Source organism: Diachasma alloeum, unplaced genomic scaffold (assembly GCF_001412515.2).
Source record: "Diachasma alloeum isolate Michigan unplaced genomic scaffold, Dall2.0 Dall_scaffold_00547, whole genome shotgun sequence".
Lineage (NCBI taxonomy): Eukaryota > Metazoa > Arthropoda > Insecta > Hymenoptera > Braconidae > Diachasma > Diachasma alloeum.
Window position 1 is genome coordinate 236,681 of NW_021680679.1, and position 16,619 is coordinate 253,299.

General features: G+C 38.0%; 2 protein-coding genes across 2 annotated transcripts in view; both read left to right on the top strand.

Annotated features, from left to right (window-relative positions):
• The window catches only part of LOC107043115 (neurocalcin homolog), a 78,123-nt gene that overhangs the window by 10,587 nt on the left and 50,917 nt on the right, over positions 1–16,619 (top strand). The gene's annotated exons all lie outside the window — the stretch shown is intronic.
• Positions 1–16,619, top strand: part of LOC107043116 (neuronal calcium sensor 2) — a 60,188-nt gene that overhangs the window by 9,828 nt on the left and 33,741 nt on the right. Inside the window, exon 2 of the mRNA XM_015264434.1 lies at positions 4,212–4,240. The gene's annotated coding sequence lies outside the window, so the exon portion shown is untranslated. The remainder of the gene's footprint in view (positions 1–4,211; positions 4,241–16,619) is intronic.

The window sequence follows — 16,619 nt, forward strand, 5'->3', positions numbered from 1 at the left end:
ACATTTGCATCAGCGGCGAACGTCTCAGCCCTCAAGATAACTGAATTTCTCTAGCATTTTCGCCGTGTGCTTTACCGACCGTGCGATAAATAATCAAACTAATTAACGAAAATCGGGACAAAGTGGAATTGATTTTCCAAAGCCAGTGGATTTTCATTAATGAAATTAAAATCCCTTGTAATGAGTTTAACAATTTTACGTCGACCCAGAATAGATTTATCCCTGTCTCCCTCGCCAATTAATTTCACGCTAATTGCTTCTCTATTCTCGAACGATTTTTTTTGTCTGTCTCCTTGTACCCGGGTTTCGAGAGTTGACGATGACTTTTTCCTTTTTGTTACTTCTGGACTTGTCGATCCGAAAATTTGACGGGGGAGGGCAGCCCCGTGAGATTGATCGATTGAGGGGAATTCTTTAGGGTAGGGCAGAATGCTGCATTCTCACGTTAATAGCTTTTTAGCCTTATGAAATTGATTTCAATTACAATGAGGGGAGAACTTATTTTTGTTCTGTTTTTTTTATCATCTTTGTATTCATTGAAAAAATTATGCTTTCCACAATAATCCTGTCGTGAATTGGCAAACTAGGATAAGTGCATTTTTGTGATTTTTTTTTGCTAAATCTCTGCCACAAATTGTTGGAAAACGAAGGGAAAAAAATCACTTGTCCTAGTTTACCAATTCACCACAGAATTGTCCTCAGTTTTTTTATTTACGAATGTTTCCGGTTGAAAATAGCTTCCAACTCTGATGAAAATGTATATATCTTGGAAGTATAATTATCCAATGCCTCAAAAAAAAATTTTTTTTCTTCTCACACTCCCTTTTTAGGGTGGGGCAGAATGGTGCTTTCTCACGTGAACCCATTATTCTTTTTAAGCTTATGAAATTGATTCTTATTACAGTGAGTGAAAAGCATTTTATTTTATTCTATTTATTTACTCAATTTCTAGTGTTTCTGCTTGATGAAATTTTTTCTTATTACTAAACTAAATAGAAATAATGAAGTTGATATTATTATTCAGTATCTGGATTCTCATTACAATGAGTGAAAACCTCACTTTATTTCATTTTTTTAATATATAAGTTCTAAATTTTCTGCTCGATAAAATTTCTTGCTATTACTAAACTAAATGAAAGTAAATAATAGTAATAGTAACAAATGAATTTATTAGTATCTATTATTTATCAGTATTTATCGATGTAATTTCTCGATGATTAAACATCTCTCTCTCAATCTTATAAAAAATTATACATTTTTTTTATCCATCATAGTTTCTGCACTACCTACCAATAGCTTCCGACACCGATGAAAATGTGTATAATATATTGAAAGTATTTTATTATCCAATTCCTCGAGAAAAAAAAAATATTTTTTTTTCTCTTCGCAGACCGACGATTCAGTACCCTCGACGTGATCCACTGGTAGAGTATACGTGACTGGCAATTGAATTGCGGTGCGAATAAAGTTTGTACGATCCGCCTGGGGGGAGGGATGCGAAAATTCTCGGGAGTGTAGCCGTTAGCGTACGGGAGTATAGAGCCTTGTGGATACTCCGGAGTGTGGAAATTATCGAGCTAGGGGGGTAGATGATTTTCATCATTACTGGGAGTATTTCGTACGGAAATAAATGAGAATACTCAACCCGATTTGCAGAAATATATTGCGATTAATATTGGCAGTGTCTATTCGCACGCTCCACGGTAAATTTGACCGTGGATTCACTCGGGCCTTCAATTGAAAGCCCGAGTTGTAGACCCGAGTTTGTAGCAGCGATGTCAGACAAGATATGAATGTTTTTTTGGGCTCAAATGACAGAGCGGGTCGAGAAATGGCGTGCTGGGGTCTCTAAAGATGAGAAATGTCTCTGAAGATGATGTCTGTTTTCAATTGAAAAGCAGAGTTGGGACGACATTGTCTAGGAGGACAATGGGGTCTAGGAGTATGTATAGAACATTGGGGTCTAGGAGTCTCCCCTGGTTGAACACCATCTTTAGAGGCCCTAGCACGCCATTTCTCGATCCGCTCTTTCATTTGAGCTCAAAAAAACATTCATGTTTTGTTCGACATTGCTGTTATAGACTCTGATTTTCGACTCTGGTTTTCAATTCAAAATCTGATCACGAGCAATCTCCGGATCTCTTAAATTCACTAAATCCAAACGGGGTTTTGAATACAGATTCCTATCAAAGCAATAAAATTTCATTGATCTTCACTCACGACTCCCGAACAATGCTAAAAAAATTCAATCAAAAATTTAACAGTCACTCCAGCCCATAATTTCTTCCCATTAAAGTCTCTTAAAAGTTATCATCAAGCCCTGGGAAAACCACTCGCCAACAGACCCACTTTTATATCCCCATAAACCCCAGAATATTTTTCAATTTTCCCAAGTACATATCACCCCTCACTTTAATTAAAACAGAAAAAAAATCCTCCCCTTTACAAAAATCCCGCATCTCCATTTACAATAACACAATTTCCATTAACGGTATTATATAAATACAGCTTTAAGTCACGTTGAATTAATGGAAGAGATCAAAGCGTCCCACCGGACTAAGCGCTTTTTATGCTTTGAACATTCGAAGCTTGTTAGTTAAATTAATACGAATGCTGTAATATGCAAATTGAGATGTTATTCGGTAGGGGGTGGAGGGGCTAGGGGCTAGGTTGAGTTAAAGAGAAGTGGCAAAGTAGGAGACCACACTCGGATGAGTGTCGTTATGCGAACTGAGACCAGTGAGGCAATCTGGCTTGGGGGTTATATACCAGTTGGTGGGCGTTGGAGCATCGGATGATAGAAGAAAGACGAGAGAATTGGTCCCACCAGTATCAATTTGCATTTTAATCTAATATCCGGCAATTATAATCCAAGTTTTTTTCTCCTTTTCGCTCCATTCACTCCTCCGTGGTTGTACTTATCACTTAACTTCTTGCAAAGGGGGGAATGAAGGAGAGAAGATCGGAGGTTCAAGTATTGGTATTGATCAGGCAGATAACGAGTTTGATGAAATATTGGGAATAGCTGGTGAGGACATCCACCTCAAGTGTTAGCTGTGACTTCATCTCGAGGTCTTCTTTCGGATTGATGTGAACATCAGCATCAATCTGAACATCAGTCTGAGCTTTGAGCATGATCAATTTCTAAGTCAACCTTGACTTTAATCTCGGATTTGGTCTGTGCGAGGGTTCACTCTCGTCGCACTAAGGATCACAAATGTTATATTCGTGTCAAACAGGTGATTTTGTATCTACGAAGTTTCTCAAAGTCCAGATGCACATCATGGTCAGCTCCAAATACTCCTCCACGGTTCACAATTTGTGACAGATACTCTTCGTCAGCATCTAATTCAGACCCATTTCCAGCTTTATTCATCATGTTTCAAAGACTCAATCATCCTCGTCTTCAACTAAATCCATTCGTTAACAATAACTAATCCTTTCTATCAGTGCATGATCAACTCCACATGCTTCTCCACGGTCCACAATTTGTGACGGCTATTCTTCGTCCAACATTTCGAATAATTTTCCTTGAAGTCGTTGATTAGCCTCCAGTTCAGACCTAGTCCCAACTTTATTCATCATGTGTTGTGCGGATCCAATCATCAAGTTTGATGCAGTTACGCCGAATCACGTGCATTCGGAGGGCCCTCATGAAATGGAGAATGCTCATGATGGCACTTCGGTCTATTCCATTTTCTGGTGAATATCGAATGCGTTTCCGGACGGATTATCAGTGCGTTAAGGGTTAGGAACGTGTGTACTTACAGTGTGTTCACCGTGCACGTGCCTCGTGTAATCCAATTGGGATAGCATTCCCGGCTGCAGTGATCACAAGCGTAATGACCGCAGCCTTTGGTTTTCCGTTTTAATGAAGAAACATTCGTGTAACAATTTTTTTTTCCATCGACAAGACAACATATTAACATTTCACCAAAAAATTAACAAAAAAACCGTTCCGCTTCCACAGTTTTCCAGTTGATGAAAAACTTTTGTCTTGATAAAAGCAACAATAATTGTTCTGTTCCGGATTCATAATAACATTCTCTTCCCGTAATTTCTTTCTCCTCTACATTTATTCCCAGTTGCATTTCGAATGATTACACTGGGGGAAAACATGTTCCGGGTATGCATTAAAACGCTTTGCAATTTTAATTCTACCATAAGCAATATGAGAAATCGTTTCATCCTGTTTTCCTTATTCATTTCAGATGGAGGCAGGCGCAATGGGCAGTCATATGTGAGTTAAGAAATGAAAAATCTTTATAAATATTTTTAACCTTCCGACTCGAAGAGAGAAAGTTATTGAGATTATCCCGAAAATCAAATGTGTAATTTCGATGATTTGTCGATGATTCATGACCCCTAGAATCATCTTGGTGCGTTTCTAAAGATATGTCATACCCCAACCGGCACTGATTTTTTTTCTTTCGAATTTATACCGAAAACAAAATCATACCAAAGGACGAACATTACATGCCCAAATGGCCGGTAATTCCAGGGAGCATTCCACTGGTTTAACACTAGGAATCCATAGTCAAGCACAGCGGGTATTATCTGTGTGCATGATATACAACCCACCCTGTTGTAAATACTCTGTTCATGCTTGTGCAAGCAACCGAACAATAACCAAACATTCCTTTTAATTTCCTACGACGTAACCCATGTCAGGCTCTTTGTGTGACATTTTTATATTTTGGACCATTTGTTTTTTCACACGGCTCTCTCCCTGCTTTATTGTCTCGAATTTCTCCAAGTGATATTCCGGAAATTTTTAAAGGGCGATAAAGGGGCTGTAAAGTTATTTCCATACGGACTCTTATTTACATTCGTGGGATATTATTACTTGGAGATGCTTGGAAGTTCCTGTGATAAACAGAATGGCTGGACTTCCGTTTGAATGTTTTATAAGCTGACGATTCTGAAAGAATTTACGATGAAATAGGGAGAGAAAGAAACGAGGAAATTGAAATTAGAATGCGAGTTTTGCGAAAATTAATGCGAAGTCAACAAAGCAATTGAAATTATGGATGACAATTTAATTTAGATAATTTCTTTTCTTTCAGTCATTTGTTGTGATGTTGTCTTTCGTTGATAAAGATAACTACTTTTTTCATGTTCTCGTTCTCTTTGACTTCGGAAGCATTCGAAGACATGAATATGCATGGTTTTTTGGTCTGCGAAGGGCTAGGCATCTGGTTTACTCATTTATCTTTTCGGATGTTATGAGTGATTCTCGAATAATGGATGATATCTATTTATAAACGATAATTTCTTTTATCTGGTCATCATATGTGTGCCACCTAGCCCAACTATCGAAAGAGACCATCATCAACCTTTTGCTGACCATATTAAAACCCGTTAGGTTTCTAAAACTACACGCGAGCCACGCATTGCACTCGTGTGTGAATTTTCGCCATGGCACAACAATAACACGCCATCACGACACGCGATAGCGATTAATCCCAAGTAAGATCGATGCAGCGAGACCCCCTTGAAACTCCCGCGCGCGTAGTCCACTTCGCGTATCAAGCGTTCCAAATCCTCTTGAAGAAGTTGGGAATCCCCGGGCAATAAAAATCCGAGTGAGAATGAATGAGATTACAATGGCCATCTTTTCTCCCGGATGTCGTGTACTTACACTTGGTAAAAACATTAATAACCTTCTTACTCGCGCCAACATATTTCACTATAGATTTTTAACTGCTTTAATCGAGCTATAAATTCTTTCGCGTAATTGCAAAATCGATAGACATGAATGTATAAATTCTCAACTTTTTTTCAGTTCTACTTTCATTTTACCCGCGGCAGTTGCTGGCGAGAAAGAATTTATTAATGGGGGAGGGAATAAAGAGTTCGATAAAATGAGGGGTTTGAGGGGACAGTGAGAGTTGCATTAGATATGCGCATTGAAATTCTCTCCAACAACATCTCCATCGGCTACGGAAATACCCGGTAAGAACATCTTGAGGTGTGCCAAATGCACTTTATCCGACGATTCAATTACCTCTGAACAAATTCAAGAGTAAAGTGTCGCTCAGTTCTTCTATTTTTACTGGAGAAACAATTATAATAAACTTTTTTTTTTTCGTTGACAATGAGGTTCCATTTTTTTTGTCTCACCTCTCGTTTCTACTCTCATTGTCAATTAAATGGAGTGAAAAAAAATATTGAAATGGGAAACACTTTGCGCGGTGAATTCTGAGCCAAAAGAGGGTAGAAAAATCTGAAAGATGGCTTTAAAAAAATTGTTCCTTTCACAGAAATCGGATGGAGCGAGTTGAGTGTGATTTGAAGAGGATAAATAATTTTTAGAAATGTTAAAAAGGGCGAGGTGGAGGCGCCGCCATGTTTAGAATCCTTTGCGGCAGAGGGAGAGGTGAGAGCAAGATGGTGGCGCCCACACTCGTGTCAACCAGCACCTATTTTATCCTCTTCAGATCACCTTCAACTCATTCATCCGGTTCCGAGAAAAAAAATTTTTTTCCCGCATTTCAGTGGTTTTTTATTGCAGATTAAGAATCATAAAATCTTGAATTCGACGTGCATCTGCATTTCAATTGTTGCCAACAATTCATCATTCATCTTTCAAATAAAAAAACTGCCCAACGGATGGTCAACATTGGCTCACCAAGACACTGGGTAACAACTCTTGTTGCCTCAGGTGCGGTTTTCGCGTCCCTCTTTTTTTTTCACCTCGAAACAAAAAACACATGCAACTGACAAAAAATAACATGGAATATCAAACAAGTGCAGACGATTTATTATCCCAGTCATTCATAACCGTGTTTCAGACGTGCAGGATACCCTCTCGCTGTTTCATTGTTCCCATCGACCGACAAAAAACGCCTGACAAAAAATATTACAATACCGAAATGCACTTTGCGACATGAATATACCTCTTCTACATTATCATCGCTATCTGCCCCCCCCCTCCTCCTGCCCCTCCAAATTTACTCAACCATCAATAAAATAAATCGTGTAGAGATTTTCCCGTTAAAGCACTCGGGTATTATCTCCGGGCTCATCATGGGGGTCTTAATTCAACGCATTTAATATTTGCCTAGTTTTTTTTCGGTGATATCATTTATGCTGTGGATGTGAGGGAGCGTAGAAGGTCCCTCAGATGGGCGGGAAGTCGAGTTGAGGGAAGTGGGAGTGAGGGGGGGGGGCGAGAGAGGGGTGGCTGAGAGTTCCAGGGGAGTTTGCCCGCGCGAACTGCCAAGAAGGATCGATATTACCAGCAGACCCAGCTTTACCCATGTTCAAACTTGCAACCAGCAACTGCTGCCACCAATCTTTTATTTATTTTTCATTTTTGATGTTATGGGTGATTCTCGGCGATCATTAATGGGTTTAAATGCTTGTTTTGTTTGGTTGCGTTCCTTGAGGGATTGTTTTGGTTTAGTCATCCCATTGAGAGGTTTTATTTAGTAAACACGATCTTGCAGCGGCCTTTGTTGTTATTTTGTTAGGAGAGAGGTGTTATCATAATTTTGTAAATAATTGGATCAGTCTTTCGTTCGTCAGGGACAACTACTTTCTTCACGTTTTAGTTCTCTTTATTCATCTCTAGGTGTCCACTTTTATTCATTTTCTAGATTCTCGGCGACCAGCAATGAATGCAAGCTTGTTTATTTTGGTTCGCTTCTTCCTTCAATGGATTGTTTTGGTTTAGTCGTCGTTTTGAGAGATTTCATCTGGTAAACACGAATTTCGGAATTAAGTACTCTTATCTTATCAGTTCTTGTCCCAGAATGAATTGTTTTGGTTTACTTATCGCCTCGAGAATTCCTAATTAATGAACACCAACTTTGAGATAGGGTCCATTGTGCTATTTTCGGTGGAAGAAATTCATCGAAGTTTTGCAAAATTTGCATTAGTCTTCGTCTCATCCAGGACAGCAGCCGGTATTTTTCATCTATTTTTAATTTCGTTTTGTTTCGTCAGCATTCGAAGAGATGAATATTAATGATTTTTCAGTCTGTTATGGGTTAGATATCCAGTTGCTTTCAAAACTTTCGCTCCAACTGTTACACTCTATTCATTTATTTTTATACGCTCGAAGGACACACCGATTGATGATTTATTCTAGTTATTCAATTCAATTTACGTTAATCAATTTCATACACAAGGTAGTCAGTTGAAAATTGGGGTAATTGAATGCAACTGTCAACAGTTGAATTCCAATGCAAGCCATTACCTACTTGAGATCACCCTGAGGCTCCTTATTTACTCCAAACGATTGAGAAACATATTTTATTCATAAGGACAAGAGGATTCAACTACAAAATCCGTCTATATTGAGTGTGTACTCGGGGGGTTTGGGAGATTCAGTTTACCGTATTCGTTCATTCTTTTATTCTCTCTAAATATCCATTATTTTACACAAAATTTTAGGGTTACTGGTTTCAAAGAGTGAGATTATAAAAGCAAAAGGCTAACTATTTTCATCATTAGATTGATTTTTTGGTGTTGAGACCTCACGAAATTTAGTGCCATCAACTGTAATTGATTGTGAGAAGCTCAGAATTCCTTTGATCAATTAGACATTTCGCATTGCTTCATCAAAGAAGTCCAATGTTCATCACAGCACCATTAATTCATGAAAACAAAAATTCTGATTTAAAAAATAATTAAATTATCGATGAATAACTATTGTAAGTAAAATTATCCATCAATAGTTATTTATTACATTCATATTTCATGATGCGCCTCAATTCGTCAGCCTTGATATGCCTCTACTACTCTTCTCTTCTCATTCCCTCTCCCCTACCGAAAGAATATAGAATGGCCATTGCCCATTACCAAATCAATGGACAAATGATCACTCGTAATTACCGATTAATCAAGTATAGAAAAGAAGCAATTTATCATTTCCCGTAGATACAAAAATCGCCTAAGGGAAAACTAAAATGTAACATAATTATTGTAAATGAATCTTATGAATTATTTACATTATTATAATTTTGTTTTCGTTTAATCTTCCATCGTAGATTAGTTATTATTCGTTATTTAGCTCACGGATTTGTTTCGTTTAGCATTTTGTTTGTTTTTAATTCAATCATTTATTTATTATTATTATTATTATTATTATTTGGTAAACTATTTATATAATCCATAGCTGTCATCACATATCTTCATCATAATTATAATGACCATTTTCATTAACAATCTCGTAAGGCATGACAATTGGAAGATAGAAAAAGATTACAATCAAGTTAAAAATACAAGTAGTCACTAATGTAATTCGTAATGGACGTTGGAAATAATATTAGTGCCGATGCCTATCTTGTACTCTCTTATCTATATATTTTTTTGATGACTTTGTAAAAGCTAAAAGGCATTTCCAGCTTTTTTTATTAGTAAATTGATTTCTTAGCTTTTAAACCTCATGAATTTTGGTTCCGTCAACTGTAATTGATGATGAGAAGCTCAGAACTCCTTTGATCAATTAAACATTTCGCATTGCATCGTCCAAGAAGTCCAATGTTCATCATACAGAACAGTTAATTCACTGGGATCCCTGCAAAATCGTTAATTTATTCTCAAAAGACACTTACCGAAAACTTTCATCAGACGCCACTGTCACCTAATTACACCTAAAAAGACATTCAAAGTACCGTGAGTACTTAACTGAGACTGTGAATGTTACTTGAGTGCAAAACTTTTATGCTAATAGTAAGTTGGCCCTCATCGCCAGAATGAAAACTGCAACATCGTCTCGAGGATTTTTATTCGTACTTCTTCAGCCAATGGGGTTGGCTGAAAAATGGGGCAGAATGATTCATAAATAACGCCCTAGTCCATGAAATTGGTCTGGAAATGTTTCAATCCACACGCCGGGTTCAGCCTCTCTCCCTTTTTTGTAAACCAATATACATTCGATTCCTTTTTTCTCTCGTGTACACTATACCCTTTTTTACACAGCTTGGGAATGGAATCGTGTCGCCCAAATGGATGTTTTTTATCTGTATTTTTTTTTTTTTTCGGGCGGTCGGAGTATTCGACGTGTCAGGGATTGACGGATCGTTTCTGGGGAACTTTGCACTTCTACTCGGTTTGATGCCGCACCTATGTACAAATGGAACAGGAGGCATTTACAGGGACTTAGAATTGTTATCAGATTCATACGATTTCTATTTTTTTCTGTGGTGAATTGATATGAATTATTGATGTCCCGACATTTAGGTTTATCAAGGCTGGAATTTTTATTTTCCATTTTTTTTCTGGTGTAAATTATCTGGAAAAATGAGAGGATTTCACTGTTGAGATTGAATTCTCTTGAATAGAATTCTCTAAAAGATTTTGATGTTGAGATAATTCGGATATCTAAGTGCTTTGGCAATTTTTTCTCCAGTGAAATGATTTTATACTTTTGTAGTTGAACATCAGAGCTTTCATTTGAGCCCCATTTGATATTTTACGATGATCTTATTATTTAAATTTTGCAAGACTGAATTTCAATCTCGATATTGAACCGTTAGAAAACATTTTAAAAATCTGAAAAAAAATTAGAAAGTACTTGTGGAGGCAGGTTGATGAAATAATTGAAGATATAAGTTTTTAAAAATTACAAGCATTTTCATACTACACATTTTATTACAAATTTTACTACCATCAATTTCATGTCTAAAAAAAAGAGGTTTCCGAAAGTTTAAATAATTTCAATTATTTCTTTATAAACAGCGACTGCTTAAAAGAATAAAAATTCTGTGCAAAATGGAGTTAGAATGACGCTGAATATTCATGATTTTTTTCAAATTCATCTCACGTAATTTAATTGACAAATTTCATGATTGAAAATCGATATCCTCAAGATAAATCAAATGTTAAAGCTGTAATTTTTAATTTTTTACTCTCGCCGTGTATCGCTAAAAAAATCTCCGTTTCATACGCGTAACGATGTTTTCGTTCATTATTCCAGATGACCCCCTTATTCTCGTCGACCTCCAAAACCCTCATTACGAGAAAATGCGAAAAAAAAACCGGAGAAAAGCTCGAGAAGAATAAACGAAAAAAAGCTTTGATATAAGAAAAAAAGCTAACACCGTAAGACGCTAATTTCCGCGGTGGCTACCTTGGGTAAAGGTCGATCGTCCATCAGGGATTCCTCGCAAAAGGAAAAATGAAGGAGGAAAAAAAAATCTAGGGATCGTAACAGATAGGACGAGATTCAAGACCGTAAACGTTTCGGATTCATTCGGGCAGTCGTTTCCACTCACGCCGAGTGTTGGGTAAGGAGAGAGGATCAGAGTCCTGGAAGATACAGACAAAAGATAACTATCGAGGGAGGGGGACGAGGGGGAGGCTGTGGGGGCGGGTGGTGTAGAGTAAGGGGTGGGAAAATTCGCACAAGATGGAGAGGAGTAATGCTATTGCGGGTATTGCCGTTGGGGCATCCTCGGGCGGTTCCATATCTCCAGGATGACGTAGGTGAAGTTGTGGAGTGAAGTTATAACCATGGAGTTAGAACATACGATCGTTGGTATTTTTCTTGCGAGTTCAGAGCTCTTAATAATTCATTTCGATTAATCAGTTTTCCTTTGTGAGTTGAGGAAAGTTTATCCTGAGGCTCCGCTCATATTCGGGGGTTCCTCATCCTTAGGAGCTAATTTGTAGGCATATATGATAAATTAACTGTTCAATAATTCATGGAAATTATTATCAACTGATAATTTCCCCTTCGTCAATATATCCTAGTCTGTTTTCGAAGAGACACTTCAAAATCATTGCTCATCCCCTACTCCGTACTCCTCCTCAAACAAACTCTCCCTCGCTCACAATTCAATATTTGATTTTCCCCAAATAAATTATCCGAATAAATCGCGTCGATAATCGCATCAATCACAACACATCCCCCAGTGAATTTCTCCAAATGAATATAGGTCACCCTGGAATTAATCCCCAGTAATAATTAATCACAGATTATCCCATTACTCATTTAGATAAATTTACGTTTGAACATCTCCAACTCTGTAATCAACATAATCAACATCACTAGTTTCTCCAACTCATGGCGACACAGAGTTTCAGGGTAAAGTACCCACACATCGTCACACACAAACAGCAAGGCTCGCGTGCAAAATGAGTAGTTTATCGAACGGAAATGCGAGTGTGAGTTTCCCCTCTCCTCGAGTTTTGTGCCTCGTAGCGCGTCGTTTTGATTCTCTGAATCAAGATGAGATATTTTTCCCTTTGTAATGTATCTTAGTCTATTTTGGAAGCCATTTGATAAAAAAGTCTGGAGTAGTTGTCAATTTATGAAGGAATCAAATTAACGAATGAAGATTGGAGCTCAAACTGAGCTTCAGGGTAATCCTGAGGTTCAGATCAGGCCCAAAAAAGGAAATACATGAAATTGGCCCAGGATCACCTACATTTCTCTGCTCAGTCTCTGAGATCAGCTATATCTGATACCGATGGTTCCTCAATCATGTCTCATTATTCCTCCAAAATCATTGCTACTCCAGACGCTTGATCAAACAAGCTCCCTCTTTCACAATTCAATATTGGATTTTCCCGGAATGAATTATCCGAATAAATCTCGCCGACAATCGTGTCAATCACAGCACGTTCCCCCAGTGAATCCCACCAAATAATTATACGTCATCCTGGAATTAATTCCCAGTAATAATTAATCACAGATTATCCCATTACTCTTCTAGATAAATTCACGCTTGAACATCTCCAATTCTGTAATCAACCTAATCAACATCACTAGTTTCTCCAACTCCTAGAGACACAAAGTTTCACGGTAAAGTACTCACACATCGTCACACACAAGCAACAAGACTCACGTGCAAAATGTGTAGTTTATCGGACGGAAATACGAGTGTGAGTTTCCCCTCTCCTCGAGTTTTGTGCCTCGTAGCGTGTCGAGAATATTCTTCGTTGTAGCTGTAGACGTGGCGTATTATCCTGTCTCTCGACATGCCCATTGCCATTCTCAGGACCAAAACGGGATGGGGTAGAGACAGTGGCTCTAGTGCCAAGGCTTCCATTGTTATCCCTCCTTCATGCCACGTCATCGACTACTCCACCAAGAAGTGGTTAACAATGTATCTGAACAACAATTCTCTCTTTCATCGCACGCATTTACCACCTCCAGAGGACGGTAATTGCTACAGCATATACACATCAACTGTCCAATAGTATAGAATATTCGAGTTGACGCGCAGACATCGCTTCAGACTTTCGTTGAAAACTTTGTTAGAGGTAAATGAGAGGTATAAATATTGATACACGTCATCAGCGAATATTCACGGTGATTTCGTTCAACCGAAGTTTGCGGATAAGTTAAATATGGCTGGGATAGTTGATCTTGGGGGGAGGAACAAGCTGCTGAAAATTTCGAAAATCAAGGATATTTGTCCTTCGAATTGAGGGAGTTGATGTCAATTCAGAATAAGATCGCATTCATGTTGTGATTAGGCTGATCGTTTCGACGATAATTTAAACAATAATTGTTCAAATGAATCCAATTGTTGTTGAAAAAATTTATTATGAAACCAATATTGAGGGAAAAGTAAAGAAATTTAACGCTGGGGGAATGTTGGCTGCCAACGCTGGGATAATGTTGGCTGATAACGTTGGGACAATGTTGCGTATCAACGTGGGAGCAATGTTGGCTGTCAATGTTGATGCAATGTCAGCTGCCAACGTTGGGACAATGTTGAATTCAATTTAAAATGCATCCTCATAGAAATTCCACTCGAAAGCAAATTGCTAAATTTTTAGTGAAAATATATTGATTATGTTGTGACGAAAGAAATTTCCCACTTATTTTTATTTAAGGTTTAAAAATTCATGAGTTTCATCAGGATTGTATCATTTAGTCAGGAGATTTCGGCGATTAGAGGCGGTTCGTTTCACCCCACTCTCTCCTATGAGTTTTTATTTACTGTAACAATAATCAGTTACAGGCAATTTAAGTTTATACTGTGTTGGACTGCGTGAGGATTTTCTGAAATGCCTTTGACGTTCCCCGCCAGTCTCTTCCATCGGTCGGGCGATTTTCGTTTGTGAAGTTGATTGTTCTTAAGGTGCAGCAAAGAAGCTTTGCGTTCGAAACTCCAGTTCAGAATTTCTCCTTGTGATTGGGCAGAAACTGCTGGGGCAAAAAGTGCGGTTGTGTTTGTTCTACAAATTGTCAGGGATATTCTCGTGACTCGTGAATTTCAACAGTTGCAATTCAGAATCCTTTGTTTATTCGTACATCAAAGTAGCTCCACCCTTAGGAGGTTCATTACGCAATTAAAACACTCGATGAGATTTTTAACATTTCTTAATATTTGAAAACCATTATTTATTATTTATTTATTAAAAATTTGGGAAAGACAATAAAAAATATTGACACCTGTTTAATCTCGATTTATCGGTTATTTTCATTTTATTCTTGATATAATATCCATCCGGAATTGACGGGACTGGGAACAGAAATAGACACGACAACAACGGCAATAGTTATGGCGCTCACTCCGCTCGCCTCGCGAGTATTTTCAATCTAGGCAATTGAAAAACTTTATTCACACTTCTATAGGAATAAAAGGAATGAGATAATTGTTATGTTCATGATGATAATTCATTTAAATATTTTATGCATAAAAACATGAATTTTTCGAACGATAATTTTCAATTTGGGTAGTTTTCAGTGAATATCTCGGAATCTAAGGCAGACAGCAACATTTTCGGCATAACCTTTTTTGTAGAGCGAATTGAGAGCTGCGAAAAAAGTCATTACGAAAAATTCGCTATCTGCCGTAGATTCGGAGATAATCCTCGAAAACTAAAAGCTGAGTTGATTTAAACCGTTTTACAGCTTCGCTACTGAATTATTTTTCTTGCGAAAACACTCAATGACTTGAGCCGTAAGGAGCTACTTCGAGAACTTCCTTCTTGGCGAAGCGTGTGACTCCGACACAAAGTTCTTGTGATTGCACGAAAAATTCACATCGCTCTTGATTGAAGAATAGTACTCCATCTTCAGTTATGATTTAAAAATTATTGTTTCTAAATTGAGAGTAGAGTTCCACAATATTTTTAAATTCTGATCAAGAATTTTCCAAAGATAGTAAGGAAGCACTCGAATAAGTCTGACTTAGAATGGATTAGAACAATGAAAAATGCTGAATTCCACCGGAGTCCCCGCAAATGAAGAATAATAGCCCTCAGTCCACCAATTTTTCTTCCCCCCTTGAACTTTTTTCAAAGTTATCCCAGGAAACCCAGGCAAGGGAGCACCTCAGGAAAAAAAAATTGTTTAAGATAATGTACAGGAGTATTCAAGCCTGATTACTCGAGGATAAATCGTTGTACTGAAGAGGCTTGGGATTAAAACTGTTCCCATTTTATTTTTTTCCCCCCTTTAGTCTTGTTCCTCTTATTCGTAATTCAGGGAAAAGCTTAACTTCAACGCTCTGCCCCTTGAGTTTTCGGGGAGAATGGGGAAATTGCTCTCGCCGTAATACCTTTGGTTTCTAATAAGACGTCAGAAATCCAAGGGTGAAATGAAATTTTTTTTTCCCTCACCTTTCTCTCCTTCATTGTTATCATTTCGTCCTTTTTTTTCCCTTGTGCCCTGTATGATCTTTACGGAGAAATATCTCGTGGAACGGAGCACGTGGGATGGAGAAATTTCTGTCCCTCGAGTGAGGAAAGAGTTTGCGGAACGACTGTATATGAAAGAGAAAAGATCGAGGCAATTTTCTTCACCCAGAACTCACCGTCTTCGCCGACAGAATTGCGCGTGCATCTCTCTTTATCATAGGGTGATGTTTTTTTTACTTCCACTTGGTGCCGACATCCATTACCACTAAAGGATCAACAATGGACTCCTCTATCCCTTGAAGATGCCCCTCTCAACATTTATTCTAACTGTAAATTTACGGTTTTATCGGATCCTTCGGTGGAAATTGTGAAACAATGGCTGGAAAATTTATCGCTAAATATTTTCTGAGATAATTAATCCCGGATTAACGAGGAAAAATAATTTTTTTGATCTCCAATGTTTTGCGCAAAACCATTCAATCATTCACTCGCAACAAATGTGTCAATAAAATTTCGTTACCATCGCTCCGATGGTTCTCACTCAATATCTCCCGATTCGCCCGTAAAACGCGAACTTCCGATAAAATAAGCAGTACAAAAGACCAATAAATAACTCCAGTTGAAGATATAAATCTTTCTCAATTCGTCGGATTAAACTCTGCCTTTTCTACTTGAGATCCCCCACGTTGCCGCGTATTGCGCCTTCTCCACCCCCCCCCNCCCCCCCCCCCGTTGTCCCTCAATTTCCTCGAGAGCACGCAAATTTATTGCTTCGTAAATACGTTTCTAATCCTCGATTCTTCCATACAGTGTTGTCTATCATCTGACCTATATTTCAGTGGACTCAAAACGGAAATAACGAGGAAAGAAAGGAGAAATAACCTTCGATTTTTTTTTTAGAAATCTTTTTTCTTCACATTTTTGCCCCGAACACTTCATTCTCATCCCATAGCAGACAATTCTAATCCTTTCAGAGATATCAAGCCACAAAGGAGATACGCAATGCTCTGTCTCAGGTCTATTTCTGTTGCTGTCGTTTGTTGAATGTTTGCCTCGAGGGAAGGAAGATC